Source organism: Lissotriton helveticus, chromosome 4_2 (genome assembly GCF_964261635.1).
Source record: "Lissotriton helveticus chromosome 4_2, aLisHel1.1, whole genome shotgun sequence".
NCBI classification, from domain to species: domain Eukaryota; kingdom Metazoa; phylum Chordata; class Amphibia; order Caudata; family Salamandridae; genus Lissotriton; species Lissotriton helveticus.
The window spans coordinates 1407859-1423420 of NC_136064.1; the positions used below are offsets into that span (position 1 = coordinate 1407859).

The 15562-nt window shown below is 49.0% G+C and overlaps 1 protein-coding gene across 2 annotated transcripts in view; it reads left to right on the forward strand.

The window, feature by feature from the left end:
- Positions 1 to 8943: 8943 nt before the first annotated feature.
- The window catches only part of LOC144752166 (ligand of Numb protein X 2-like), a 169442-nt gene continuing 162823 nt past the window's right edge, over positions 8944 to 15562 (forward strand). The window contains exon 1 of one of the 2 annotated variants that reach the window (XM_078640094.1): positions 8944 to 9071. The gene's annotated coding sequence lies outside the window, so the exon portion shown is untranslated. Of the gene's footprint in view, positions 9204 to 15562 lie in introns of both variants that reach the window. The other variant, XM_078640093.1, reaches the window with a different exon arrangement.

Below are 15562 nucleotides of genomic sequence, written 5' to 3' on the forward strand. Positions count from 1 at the left end.
ACGTCCCCTACCCCTAGGAGCTTGCTGGAAACCACCACGACCTCTCTGACCAGTTATGCCATTTGCACGCTGTAACAAAGCCGGGCAACGATTCTTAAAATTACCTTCCTCTCTGCAATAAGCACACTGATTAGGACCAGGAAAGAATCGCGGAGCATAAGGCTCAGGTTTCTGTAACAATCTCTGAAACTATGGAGGTTGCTGAAACTGAGGCTGATTCTGACGAGGCGGATAAGCTTGCTGCAAAAGAACCTTCATCTTTAAATCTTTAGTTTTCTTCTCTGCTTTATCCTTCTCATCTTTATCCCTATTCTCATAATATTGTGCAGTAGCCAATATCTGGGCCGACGAAGAAACAGCCCATGAACTCTCAGAGTCCTTTAACTTATTGGAAAGTTCGGGAAGCAAATTAAAGACAAATTTGTCCACGAACAACCTTTGACCACCTTCCGTACTCATGTCATGACCACTATGATCGATAAACGTTTCTTCAAACCTCGTGAAGAAATCAGACACACTCTCGTCTTTCTTTTGTTTGCATGCTGCTAACTTGTCCCAATTCACTCGTAAAGCAGGCATCATAGTTTTCATTAGATTAATAATCCTATCAGGTAATTCTGCAACTAAAGGCTCAGGTTTGGCACCTCCAACCTGTCAACCATCTGCAGCAACAATATTAGCCCACGTATCTCCTAATTCTGCCGCATGATTCTCATGACGAATCTTCGCCCACAAAGGTTGAGGAACTACATTACCCATTAACATATCTTTGTCAGCTGAATTCATAATACATGCGTCAACTGTCTGGGACAACTCCTTGTAATAACCAGCAGGATTCTTACGAGGGTCAGGTAAGGTCTGCTTAAGAGCCAAGACCTCTGCTCTCTTCCATGGGACATGTACCCACACTCGCTGAAAATGGGCCTCTACAGCCTGAATACCCTGATTAACATTAGCAGCAACTGCCTCTCTCCATACAGTGGGAACCTCTCTCATAGGATACTGCTTCACTTTCCTCCTAACAGAAGGATCAGGTTCGTACAATGGCTGAGACGGGAGTCTAGTTCTGAAGGCAAGTATCGTCTCTACAGCATCAGTAACATCAGATTCCACTATCGTCCCTTTAGCAAACTCTGACTGAACATCAAGCACTTCCTGCGGAATCGGACCCAACTCATTATCTTCCCATTCCTGCCGCAGAAAAGCACACATTACATCAAAAACATACCTTTGCTTAGGCGGCTCCCACTGAAAGAAAACATCCATAACTGCTGGCAAATTATACCTGGAAGCATCTAAAATCCATCTACGAGCCAACAGATCCAACACTGCTCGCTCTTCGGAACTAGGAAGTTGACTACGACTCTGTTTACGTTCCGAAACAGGGATCATACTCCGTGGCCCAAACAATGGAGACAACAGATTAACAACAGTTTCTGTCATTCGTTTTCGAGCAGAAGTGGAAGAAGTAGGCATAAAAACAGGAAAGTTAAAATCTTGAGACAAAGTAGAAACAAGAGCAGTAGGAGTCTGAGATGCAGAAGCAGAAGGCAAAGGAGTTTGAGGCAAAGCTGGAAGCAAAGCTTGCGACCCTAGAGTGGGTTGCGCAGTAGGAGGCAAAACCATCTGTGGAGCACCGGGTGGCTGAACAACAGCAGGAGGTTGAACAACAAAGGGTAGAACAACCGGGGATAATGGAGGCGCAGTAGCACCCTGCACATAAGAGGGTGGCAATCTCAGTAAATGAGACATCAAAGGATCTTTTTTAGGGTCTTCCGTCACTTTCGGAGGAGAAGACGGCAAGGCCGGATAACATTTATCTATGGCCATGCAACGCTGTTTGTCTAAAACTTCACACACTCGATCTTCCTCATCTGACTTAAACTGCCTAGCAGCTTGTAGTACTGACATATTCTTATCTTTCCTATCTCTTTTTGCTTGCTTAATTTCTCGCTGTTTGGCTTCCTTTCGCCAAAGGCAGAAAGAGTCAAACATTGCCGGCCGGGCTTTCTTCTTAAATAGCGCAACTTCCAGATTATCTAAAACATTTACTTCAAAACTACCATGTTGGGGCCATCGTAAAACACCATCTTTCCTTGTATAGCGGACCCACACTTCATTATAAGTGATAGGACCCACTCCGTGTTTTGAATAGAGCTCATAAGTCGGAGTTCCAACCGGAGGTATCGGACACGGATCCTCCAATTGGGAATCCCTGTTGCAACCACAACTAAACCATTTCCCAATTTTGCTAAGACCAGGCATCTTATAGCTCACTAGTCTAGCTTCAAACTCAAGGGGTTATCAACTATCGATACACTCGTAAATATACGAGCCCCTCGTCTTCGATTTTTGCAAAAATCAAATCAAAACCAAGAACCAAAACAAAGTCGTGGGAGCGACCCACTTATACTTAACCAAATATCTGTCACGCTACCAGAAGACCGTCTATCGTCTCGCTTTACAAAGGATCAATCAAGGGTCCAAGACAGGGCGACAGTCAGGGCAGCAGTCCTTTGTAGCCGTTGGAAAGAGGGAAGCCTCGCAGAAAAGACCTTCGGTCCACGTCGACATGCAGGGGTCAATGAAGTGGCGGCCTTCCTCCAGAATTTCCTCACGTGGCTCCTCACGATCCTCGGGCTTGGACCGGTACTGCTGAAGTCGCCCCACCGTTGGGCGCCAACTGAAGAACCGGGTTTTAGAAACCAGCGGCGCCAGGGACACGCCCAAAGTCTTCGGGTTCTCCGGTCTTGGCAAACAGAGACACGGAATACTTCTAGGTGGCGTCAGAGATCAAAGTTATTAGCTGCAGCTAGTAACAGTAATCTCAGCAATACAACACGGTGTACAACATCACCTTTTATACACAATATTTTCCTTATAAATGTACACCCACTGCGCAAAATTCTTACCAATAGGACACATTTTCTAACTGAGTATCACATTAACAAAAACCCACTTTACAGTAACCCAACCCAAAAGTTAATTATTAGGACTGTTCCAAATTCAATCTTTGCAAGCCGGACAAATTTATAATTGAAAAGCACAACCCATGTAATGTCAGAACATAAAGGAAACAGTAATAGATGCTGGACAAGATAAAACATGTGCAAGGAAACTAAAGGTTAACGAGGTCCTGAATATTGATTGGCAATCTCAGACAACGATCAGCCAGAGAAATTGGCTTCGTGAAGGGTCAGTTTCAGGTGAAGAGGTCAGCGTCCTGCAGTTCACTCACAAGTCAGAAAAGGGCCTGTTTAATGCATACATGAACAATGAGGCCCATGCAACTTTGTTCGTTCGGTTACCTCCACGGCCTACGTGAGGGCAACACAAAATGGCGTTATGAACAACGCAAACAAAATGGAGTCCGGTCCCCAAAACCACGGAACCTCACACCCACCCTCAACTCCCCCCTTGCACCGGCCCACACTCCACCACCCTCAAGTCATGCCGGCTGCCACTGCTCAGTACCATCCCCCCAATAGTGTCCCTCATCTCTCCTTAGTGCTACTCATCCCAATGTAGAGAGCCAGAGCACTTTACAGCACAAACATTATGCAGAAATAATCAGTCATACAAGTGTTTAAATCTATGTATACAAAATATTATTTAGAGCAGTAAGGACTACAAGGCAGTGGCGTAACGAAAGAAAGTTGAGGGGCCCCCCCCTGCAAGGTACATGGAGGGGCCCCGCTCCAGCTTAAATCCGGAGCTCTCAAACCGGAGTGTGGTGAGGCCCCCTGCAGCTCAGAGCCCCCTGCACCGCGGGGGCCTGTGTTACGGCCCTGCTACAAGGTGTAGGAGTTTCAGGTCATCCAAACTGGTAGGCATTACACTTTAAGAGTGCTTGGTCTGAGAAACGAAGGGTAGATTTACTACGTTTTCACGCGGTGCAGAAACCAAAGTTGCTGTTCTGAGTTGTATGAAAAGCAGAGTCTCCAACAGCACTATATCTATTTAGATATGGTGCTGTGGCTCTCTCCTCTGGGGCTGATGTGCCTTACGCTATCTTTCACCAATGCACACACCCATGCACCATAGTGCAAGGATGTGTACGTGATGTCAAGCATAGTTTTTGCACTGGGAGGGTATCCATCTGGCACAATATTCTATGCGTTGACACATTTTAATACTTTACCACTGTATATGTGAGCTGTACGGTGCAGCACCCACGAAAAGTTGAAAGGGTTTGGAGCAAAGATTTTTTTAACAACTTTACACCTGCCTAAAGGAGGCTTAATTTTTTGATACAAATCATTTTCTACCAAAGTTAGTAGGTAAAAATTAGCATAAAAATCCATGGGTGGGTGCATGGGAACATCCATGCACCACCCACGTGGCCTCCTTGGTGAAAACTGGCAGATAGTGCTACTTTGTGTTATTTTAGGGCTACTTTCCAACACAATTCAGAATGTGTGCTACAAAGTAAACTCCAAAACAACACTCAGCACCACGTTTGTGTCACTTTTGTGATGGAAACCAGGACGTGTTAGTAAATCCACCCCATAACCTCAGGATTTGAAATGTAACACGTATGGGAGTGCCATACTAATAAACCTTTATTACTACACAAGGGAACCCTTTTTAAGCAAGCTTAGAATAACGAGAGGTTGAGAACAAAGAATAAGGTTCTAAATCTATGTTTGCAATTTGCATGCAGCACTTTGATGTCAGTTTGTAGCGCAATGTGCTATTGTAGAAGGATTATAATTTATGAACTCCAAGTAACAAAAGGATCTCATTGCCAAAAGCAGTAACCGACTGAGCTATCTACATAAGATACAAATATGTGATCTGTATCTTACTCGATGTGTCTTGCAGCGGGACCATTAACCCTCTATGTTACTTTACCATGAGCCAAAACTGTGACCAGGCAGATAACCGATCTCTCCATCAAGTGCATCACCCCATTTCACCAATGAATGGAATTATTGGATTGTTGCAGGGGAAGGAGGGGGCAAACTCCCTCCTTTCCAGTCTTCCAAATGTACCATTCTTCAGACACCGAAGAACCCTTTAAAAATCCTGTTTGTGCATCGAGTACTCCGTTCACGTGCCCGTGAAGACACACACACCCTCTCCATTATGCTCATACTTTTGTGGGCCCCTTTCACGGCCCGCTGTGTTTTGAGTGGAAGCACGACAGGCGGTAGATGCCCGGATTGTCAGGTGCGGTGCTTTCCACCGGGTGCGGGTTCACAGCTCCATACCGCGAAACAGGGCACCGCGCGGTGATACTGCATCGTGTCACGGTCAGTTCTTTTTTTTATTTTGTTTAAATCTTTTTATTAGGGTTTTACATTTTAAATCCCCATGTGGGGCAACATAGTCATCACAGATCAGCTTGAACACATCAAATGAGCGCATCATTACTACAAACATAATTCATCGTCAACATGTGCGGTCCTTTCCACTAGAAGGGATAACACATCTGTGCTCGTGTCACTGTCAGTTCTCATGCTGTTCCTTCATTCGCTTCCTGCTTACTTGATATATTCTTTTCTGTGTCAACATTTACATGGAAAATATAAAAACAATAGTTATGTAAAGATGCCGGAAGTGCATGGAGTCTAAGATGAAGTGGAGCGCTGGCTGCTGGGGCTGCGTTGTCATTAGTAGAGGCCACGGGCACGGCAGCTCTCCCGTCAGTCCCTGCAGGGCTCGTAACGCCTGGTGTGTCTCCCCTCACTCCCTGGGGTGCTCGCCCCCCCCCCCCCACCTGAACTCCCTGCAAGACTCCAGTCACTCCCTGCGTTATCTCTGTGCAATCCTCCCACTCCTGGCTGCAGCTGTCAGCAGTTCCTGCGGGACTAAGGCACCTCTCCGCGCCTGCATAGCCGCCACGACGAACACCCCTCCCCCAACTCCCTTCACAACCCCCAGCACCTCAGTCCTGCATCAGCCCATGCCCATCTCCATAGAGCACTCCCTGCAGCTCCCCCTGACTCCTAGCCTCTAGAGGTACTCCCCGCAGCATTTCTTGTCGCTCTCCCTGCAGGGCTGATTCCATTCCTCCGAGCAGCTTTGGCTCCATGGCTCCCCCGGCTTTGCATACTGCCCAGGAATCCCTGCAGTTCTTCCTATATCACTCCTTCACTGATTCCCTTCACTCCCTGCCAGTGCTTGAAATGGGAAAATAGAAGTGCATGTGCTCTGTACCAGAGTACCTGCTTGTTTCTGAGAAGTGCCGGTACCATCCAATTAAACGTATTACGTCACTCTTGAGAAGTACCAGTACTTTCTCAAAATAAAAAAGTGCTGGTACTCCCTACCGGACAGTACCGGCCCAATTAAAGCACTGCTTCCTGCACAAGCTCCAGCGCCTCAAAGCTAGTCCCTGCAGCACTTCCTGCCACCCTCCCTGCAGGTCTCCAGTGGTCCCTTCAGCCTGCCGTCTCTGTAGTTGCTGCAGGACTGGTACTGGGGCTCCCAGCAGTTTTACCTCCAAGGCTCCCCGATTTATACCCGGTTCTCAGGGACGCCATTGTTGCAGGAAGTCCCTGCAGTTCCCCCTCAGCAGTCCCTGCAGGGTCCATTGACTCACTGTTCCTAAAAGTAGGGAACCTCCCTGCGGTCCTTTCAGCCTGCCCTCTCTGCACTGCATGACCCTCCCTGCAGGTCTCCTGCGGTCCCTTCAGCCTGCCCTCTCTGCTCTGCATGGACCTCCCTGCAGGTCTCCTGCGGTCCCTTCAGCCTGCCCTCTCTGCTCTGCATGAACCTCCCTGCAGGTCTCCTGCGGTCCCTTCAGCCTGCCCTCTCTGCACCGCATGAACCTCCCTGCAGGTCTCCTGCGGTCCCTTCAGCCTGCCCTCTCTGCACCGCATGAACCTCCCTGCAGGTCCCCAGCGGTCCCTTCAGTCTGCCCTCCCTGCAGGTCTCCTGCGGTCCCTTCATTCTGCCCTCTCTGCACTGCATGACCCTCCCTGCAGGTCTCCTGCGGTCCCTTCAGCCTGCCCTCTCTGCACCGCATGAACCTCCCTGCAGGTCTCCTGCGGTCCCTTCAGTCTGCCCTCTCTGCTCTGCATGACCCTCCCTGCAGGTCTCCTGCGGTCCCTTCAGCCTGCCCTCTCTGCACCGCATGACCCTCCCTGCAGGTCTCCTGCGGTCCCTTCAGCCTGCCCTCTCTGCACCGCATGAACCTCCCTGCAGGTCTCCTGCGGTCCCTTCAGTCTGCCCTCTCTGCTCCGCATGACCCTCCCTGCAGGTCTCCTGCGGTCCCTTCAGCCTGCCCTCTCTGCACCGCATGAACCTCCCTGCAGGTCTCCTGCGGTCCCTTCAGCCTGCCCTCTCTGCTCTGCATGGACCTCCCTGCAGGTCTCCTGCGGTCCCTTCAGCCTGCCCTCTCTGCACCGCATGAACCTCCCTGCAGGTCTCCTGCGGTCCCTTCAGTCTGCCCTCTCTGCTCCGCATGAACCTCCCTGCAGGTCTCCTGCGGTCCCTTCAGTCTGCCCTCTCTGCTCCGCATGACCCTCCCTGCAGGTCTCCTGCGGTCCCTTCAGCCTGCCCTCTCTGCACCGCATGACCCTCCCTGCAGGTCTCCTGCGGTCCCTTCAGCCTGCCCTCTCTGCACCGCATGACCCTCCCTGCAGGTCTCCTGCGGTCCCTTCAGCCTGCCCTCTCTGCACCGCATGACCCTCCCTGCAGGTCTCCTGCGGTCCCTTCAGTCTGCCCTCTCTGCTCCGCATGAACCTCCCTGCAGGTCTCCTGCGGTCCCTTCAGTCTGCCCTCTCTGCTCCGCATGACCCTCCCTGCAGGTCTCCTGCGGTCCCTTCAGCCTGCCCTCTCTGCACCGCATGACCCTCCCTGCAGGTCTCACGCGGTCCCTTCAGCCTGCCCTCTCTGCACCGCATGACCCTCCCTGCAGGTCTCCTGCGGTCCCTTCAGCCTGCCCTCTCTGCACCGCATGACCCTCCCTGCAGGTCTCCTGCGGTCCCTTCAGCCTGCCCTCTCTGCACCGCATGACCCTCCCTGCAGGTCTCCTGCGGTCCCTTCAGCCTGCCCTCTCTGCACCGCATGAACCTCCCTGCAGGTCTCCAGCGGTCCCTTCAGTCTGCCCTCTCTGCTCCGCATGACCCTCCCTGCAGGTCTCACGCGGTCCCTTCAGCCTGCCCTCTCTGCACCGCATGACCCTCCCTGCAGGTCTCCTGCGGTCCCTTCAGCCTGCCCTCTCTGCACCGCATGAACCTCCCTGCAGGTCTCCTGCGGTCCCTTCAGCCTGCCCTCTCTGCACCGCATGACCCTCCCTGCAGGTCTCCAGCGGTCCCTTCAGTCTGCCCTCTCTGCTCCGCATGACCCTCCCTGCAGGTCTCACGCGGTCCCTTCAGCCTGCCCTCCCTGCTCTGAATGAACCTTCCTGCAGGTCTCACGCGGTCCCTTCAGCCTGCCCTCCCTGCTCTGAATGAACCTTCCTGCAGGTCTCACGCGGTCCCTTCAGCCTGCCCTCTCTGCACCGCATGAACCTCCCTGCAGGTCTCCAGCGGTCCCTTCAGCCTGCCCTCCCTGCTCTGAATGAACCTTCCTGCAGGTCTCCAGCGGTCCCTTCAGTCTGCCCTCTCTGCTCCGCATGACCCTCCCTGCAGGTCTCACGCGGTCCCTTCAGCCTGCCCTCTCTGCACCGCATGAACCTCCCTGCAGGTCTCCAGGTCCCTTCAGCCTGCCCTCTCTGCTCCGCATGACCCTCCCTGCAGGTCTCCTGCGGTCCCTTCAGCCTGCCCTCCCTGCTCTGAATGAACCTTCCTGCAGGTCTCACGCGGTCCCTTCAGTCTGCCCTCTCTGCTCCGCATGACCCTCCCTGCACCCTCTGCTCTGCATGAACCTTCCTGCGCTCCCTTCAGCCTGCACCCTTTGCTCTGCATGAACCTTCCTGCGCTCCCTTCAGCCTGCACCCTTTGCTCTGCATGAACCTTCCTGCGCTCCCTTCAGCCTGCACCCTTTGCTCTGCATGACCCTCCTCCAGTGGGCGAGGCTCCGGCACCTGGAGCTGGTTACTTCCCCAGACGTCACAGCCTCCTCCCCCGGCAACCGGTCGGAGGCGCCCGGCAGCGCTCACCGCGGCGGAGCAGGCTCAGGTGAGAGCGCGGGGTCTGCAGAGCGCACGGCTGTCGGAGGGCTTCGAGGCGCTGTGGGGTGAGCGCGCTTCGAGGCGCTGTGGGGTCCGCGCGCCTCTGGACGCAGAGTGTGGAGGGGCCGCGCCCGCACAGGTGAGTCTGTGGGCGGGAGCAAGGGTCGGTGACCGGGGAGAGGGTGCGGGGGCGGGAAGGGGGCCCCGCCCCGGGAGCACGGGGGAGTGCTGGCTTCGAGCCGCCGGGCCCTAGACTGGAGGAGGTGGCGGGATCCCCCCTACCCTGGGTCACCGAGGGCTCCCAGCCTCCGCCATGTCACCTGCTGCGCCCGCCTCACTTTCACCCGCCCTCCTCCTCTCGCACCTTCACCCCCCCCCCCTCCTCCCTCTCTGACTCCCTGCCCTTCGCTCGCCATGCCTGGCACATGTAACTAACTGCCTCCGTGCTGTGCCCCGCACCAAACCCCACTTCACAGATTGCATGTGTCCGTTTGCCCTCAAAACTGTCGACACTGCCTTTCATATATGAACCCCTGCCCCCACTCGCCGAAACTCCCGCCACCGCCTTTGAAATGTGACAGTGACTCCCTGCCTTCCACTTACCTCCAAAGCTCTCGACACGGCCTCTCATATGTGCCCCCCTTTCTCTCCACATACATACCCCTGTCAGTGCCTGGCGCACATGACCCCTTTCCCCCGCCTGATCCTCCGTTCATTGCCTTCCTTTTTGATTCCCTCCACTCACCTATAAACCATGTGACTCCCTCCCCTGCCCCCTCTCGCCTCAAACCTCTCTCTATACCTGGCATATGTGACTCCCTTCACTCGCCCAAAATCTCCCAAATTGTCTGTTATGTGTAATGTATTGTATGATGGACGCTCTGTATGCGAACAAAGACCCGGAATGTGTGAGAGTTCCTGGTGTGTGTGTATATGTGTGTGTATATGTGTGTGTGTGTGTGTATATATATATATATATATATATATCATCTCAATAGTGATATTTTACTTAAAATAGTATAGACTGTAAGTCTTGACGCGGTATGAGTCAACTCTATAGTATCTGTGTTTAAAAGATGTTAAAGTTAAGTTCACACTTTAGTACAATTGTGGAAACTCTTAACATAGGTGAGTAAACAAGCCCTCCTTACATTAGACACTGTTTAAAAAAGAAATCCTGTTCAGGACACTCCTTCACGGAGTTCTCATGGCCGACAATTTCCTTCAGCAAACGATAACTGACCAACAGGTGCCGATGGCAAGAACTTCCAAGTTCATTAAAGTTGAGTGTAACTCCTACATTGGGTGTAAACTTTTTTTTTTTTTTTATACTATGAGTAGAGTGTAAATTGAGCTTTCTTTTCAGGTCTCGGTTTTCGAAACCTATTGTTAACAATATTACATAGAGTATTAGGGTCTGCTCTTTTCAAACATTAGCTTTCTTCAACCAGCCTCCTTCAGCCGTGGTTTGAGATTTTGTCAATCACGTCTTGGCTCAACCAGTGAACAGTGGTTTAACTTAAAATGAATGTGGCTATGATTTTGTACTGTTTTTCAAATAATTGAATGAATGATCATATATCAAATAAAGAAGGAAAAAGCATGTCATTAAAAAAAAAAATTGGCGCTTCTAATATTTTCTTTGGGGGATTGTTTTCTATGATCTTGAATGACTTTAACTTGAGAATTATTTCTCTTCTCACATTTCCTATGACTAGTTAATATTTGGGTATGTGCTGAGCCTATCTGAACCTTGTGTTTTTGGTCATGCAAAATTTTGAGGGAACTAGGGAGGTCAGGTTCCCAGCTCTTGCACTACCACCATCGCCCACACCTTACAGAATTATGTGTGTACCAGTGCAGGTCTTGGGTGCCTTGACCTTTCAATTCGTGTGTTTTACGTCTTGGCTCAACCAGTGAACAGTGGTGTAACTTAAAATGAATGTGAAGAGGAGAGAGCCCCCCCCCCCGCCCCAGAGTCTCCCGTATTTCACAGAGATTCATTGTCCTTGTGCACAATAGGGACCCTCTGATGGGTTTGGGAGCCCCTGAAGAGTTGGGGGGTTTGGGGGGCCTGCACCGCAAAGGCCTGCGTTAGGTCCCTGCCAGTGAAGTATTTGTTTCTCACCTAATGCTATTTGCTGTTTGAGTGTATGTCTCCACTCAGCTTCTTGCATAGATCTGCCTGAGGGACTACTTTACAGAAATAACCCTTTCGGTCGCTCCTGCTGGCTCTATCCTGTCTGTCTCCCTCCAATGTGCAAACTTTGCTTGCATTAACACATTAAACCAGGACCTGTTGGTTTTCCAGTGTTTGTTTGGTTCTTGCTGTGCTGCTTCCTCTCCCCCCCCCCCCCCAGCTTATAAAATTACAGATGCAAGCAACTGTGGTACCCTTGCATCTACATAGTCACAAATGATTAAAAAACAAAATGCCTTGTGATGGTCATGCTTACGATAAGACACCATGCCCCCGGCGCCATCTTTAGCGTATTCACTTTTCCTCAAGGAATGTCGCCGCTCTCCCGGTGTGGATTCAATCCCACATGGGTGCGTCTTGTCAGTTAAAGCATGTCCTGCATTTGCCTGAGACCTGCAGTTTACTCAAGTGTGTGAAGTAGTAGGTTTTAGGGCTTGTTGAGGCTGAAGTTTTTTGGCCTTGGGTTCGATGCAGGTCTGTCTCACCACTCTCACCTGTAAGGTTGTTGTGAGGTTGCAGGATCAAAGAGACGTTTTGGGAGCATGTCTAGGAATCGCTTTTCAAAGGTACATGGTTCTCTTCAGGCATTCAGCGGGGAGACAGAGGTTTTTTATTTGATTTTATCCATCATGGGGGAATGTGTGTCGTTGTTGAGGGTATGTTCGAAAAAAATAAATGAAGCAGTAACGTACGGCGGTCGTGCAAGCTCCTACCGCACTCCTAAAGCCTGGAATGTGCTTTTATGGATATGGAGCTATCCGAATAAAGTTTTTTAAGTAGGTAAAGCCTGGAATGACCTGTCCATGTGCTTCAGAGCCGTCTCCTCAGCTCTTGAATTCCACAAGAAACTGAAGCCCTGGCAATTCACTTAGCCCCGGCATGTACCATACAGCTCCTGCTTCAGCACCAGGATACCCTCCCACGTGTTGTGCGCTATACAAATACACATAACATAACAAATCGTATAAACTGTTTCTGTTCTGGCCCCCCTCTTCACTCTCTCTAATAAACCCATTTCCACTCGCTGGAGTCGTTTGGCGAGAGGCATAATTGAGTATTCTCCCACTGAACTCTGCCATTTGTTTGTGAAAAGAAGTAACAAAGAATTATAATGAATTTTCGTTGTCTTCTACCATTGTTTTTGTTGGTTTAACTTTTTCCTGTGAATGTTGCCATCTTGGCTCTGGGGCATCTACACCTCATTTCCTTGGCTAGCTGTCGGCGTAGTTATGTAATTTGGGCTCTTTGGAGCCAGCTTGGCTAATAATGAGATTTTCTAAAGTAAAAGGTTTTTCATTTAATCCAAAGACTGGAGTAGAGGGTAGTTACATAACACATTGGCTGGAGTAGAAGGCATTCATTGGCGTGAGTAGAGGGTATTCACATCAATAATATGCCGTGGTGTTTATGTAACGCACTGGCTGCCGTCGAAGGTATTCACGTAATACAATGACGGGAGTATAGGGCACACACGTTGGCTGGAGTGAAAGGTATTTATGTAATACATTCATTGGCATTCACTAATTCATTATTGTGTACAGGATAGTCACGTAACCTATTGGCTGGAGTAGAGGGTGTATTATGTAATCCATTGGATAACATAAAGGGTATTCATGTAATCCATAGGTTGCAATAGAAGGTATTCATGTAATACATTAGTTGGAGTATAGGGTAGTCACGTAATCCATCTGGACATTAATCAGTCTGCCCTCTACTGTGATATCGTGTTCTGGGCAGTCATGGATGGCTGTCCTGATCAGTGGACGACTTCAGTGGAGACTGCTTATTTGTCTATTGCGCCACCGACAACCAACATGGCTGAACTTTCGGCAGCTGAGATGTCCGTCACTCTGTGGAAGAGGCAGGAGCAAAGTTTTATACTTGTGCATTGGTATCTTTTGGACTTTTAGCCACTAAATGCAATGTGCAACAGAGAATATGTATTCCTCAAAAATGATAGATCCGGTGTGTTTGTACTTTACAATATAGCGGATGTCTTCAACACGCCCCTTTTGTTGCAATAGCGGACAACATTCTATCCATGTTCTTGCAGTTACTTGTGATGTGAGTCTTGTGGTGGAGATATTTGAAGTTACTGCCTACCTGCCTTGGGTAGAGCATGCCAGTGCTGACTTTGGACTGCTTATTTGTGTTTCTGAAAAGAAAGGCTAGTGCAAGGGTACTTTTGGGAAAGTACCGACCGCTCATTGGGAAGTGGAGAGGGCAAGTCTTTCCGCAGTAGTAAAACATGATGCTAGGATGCCAGACTTAGGTGTGGATATTGAGTAGCGGCATCAAATAAATGTCTTATCAAATCAGAGATTCCTTTTGATGGATGCTGAGGTGTTCCTTCACGCCATAAAACCTGAAAGCATTCCTTAATTATTAGGTGGAAGGTTGACCGTGTCCCTGCATTTCTTTAATTTTAGAGGAAGAGTACCTGCACTTCTCATTTGGGGTTCAATACTTTTTTAATGAGAGAGTATCACCACTTCTCAACAGCATATAGGTACTCTGGGGCAATGAGTGCCTACACTTCATTAATGCTATTTCAACCACTGAATGTTGCAATGTTTGTCATAGCATCTTGGCCACTGTTTTCTGGAGCCCTTTGACATTGTTTGGAATTGAAAAGTATGGTGACTGGGCCGAAAGGGAGATTGTTCCTATGTGAGATTAGATTGCCCTCCGGGTTTTGTGTGTTTTGTACCAGTGGTGGTTTCTCCCTTAGGGCACCAGGACTGCACCACTCTGAAATTCCTAGATGTTTATCACAAACAAATATTAAATAGATCGATTTGTGATAGTTCAGAGAGATATCATATCTTTAAACAAATCAATGTATTTAAGTCTGGGCTGTCTGTCACAGGTTGCCTGCCCTGCCTAGCTTTGAAGCAGGAGACGGAAGCCAGGCAGTAAATCAAGTTTCTGCAATGGGCTGCACGACGTAGAACTTACCTTACGAAAGCCCTTCATTGCCATTCTACTCTACGGTGGTATCCACTGTAGGCCAGTGACGCTGTCAGCGGCACAGTTTCGGGCGTCGTAGTCTGTATCCCTGCGTTAGGCCAGATGGCTGTCATTCACAGGCATAGATCCCATCTTTTCCACTTCATCACACGGTAGGACTGGATGCAAGCGGGTGTGATTTGGAGCCTTGTACTCGGTAATGGTAAATGGTAGAATGCTAATATTGTGTTATCTGTATTGTGCTTAGACCCCTAATTACGCTAGCCTCCCCCCACTATGACAGCCCAGGCCCTGGCTGCAGACCACTGCTTTAGAAGTGGAGCTGCTGTATTTGTTTCCCAGCAAAATTGATCCATGATCGGGGTTTTTGTTCCCTTGCGAAGTTGATTCAACTATACGAGCCAACACCAAAGGGAGAAATATGTGCTTATAGTAAAGACAGTTACATGCTGTATGGCATTAAAACTGGCTCTATCTTCATGCCCTTGACATTAATGCCAAAAACTGATTTACAAATATTTTTTTTTTAAACGTTACGATAACACATGTCAGCTATTTAGTTCTTTTATTTCATGTGTTTTACTTAATCTTGCATTTCCCAAGAGTGTTAGCTATTTCTATCATGTTGTGTTTCTGTATTTTTTTGTGCACCTTATTACTCTTGTATAGTGCTTACTTTGAGTCCTGCCAGGTGTTTGAGGGGTTTTCTTTGAGAGCTCTTGAGCTAAGGCTGAAGGCAAAGCAAAGTGCCTGGTGATGGGTTGGCCTCTACAGAGCACTCAGAACAATGGTCAAAAATTCCATTTTGCAATTGAAATTCTTTTTAAATGTGTGTGAAGGGGGTACACAGATGGCAAAATATTTAAGAGGAAAATAAAGAGCTTAAATGTGAGTGCAAGGTATGTTGTGGGCGGTGAAGTGAGGAAGATACGAGGAAGTGCATTTGGGGGAGAGTGAAAGAGAGTGCTGAAGAGGTAAAAGACCAGGTTGTAGATATGCAGATGGACGAGATGTGCAGAGAAAAAAAAGGGCAAACAAATCTAACATTAAGCGCACGTAACGGAAGGTCAATTGTCCTTCCACAGGCCTCAATACTATATAAGTCACTGACTCACAATTTCAGAACTGAAGCATTTATCATGTCCAGTCAATTATTAATAGCAACTCATTGTATTTACTCTTTTATCTTAAATGGCTAATAGCCTTTGACGAAGCTAATAGTACTGGCAGGTTTTAGGTGTATGTCAGTTGTTGTGTTATATATCTGAATGAAGTTAAATCTCAGAGAGAAACCAAAGTATCGGTTGGGGGGCACACTATGGGAATCC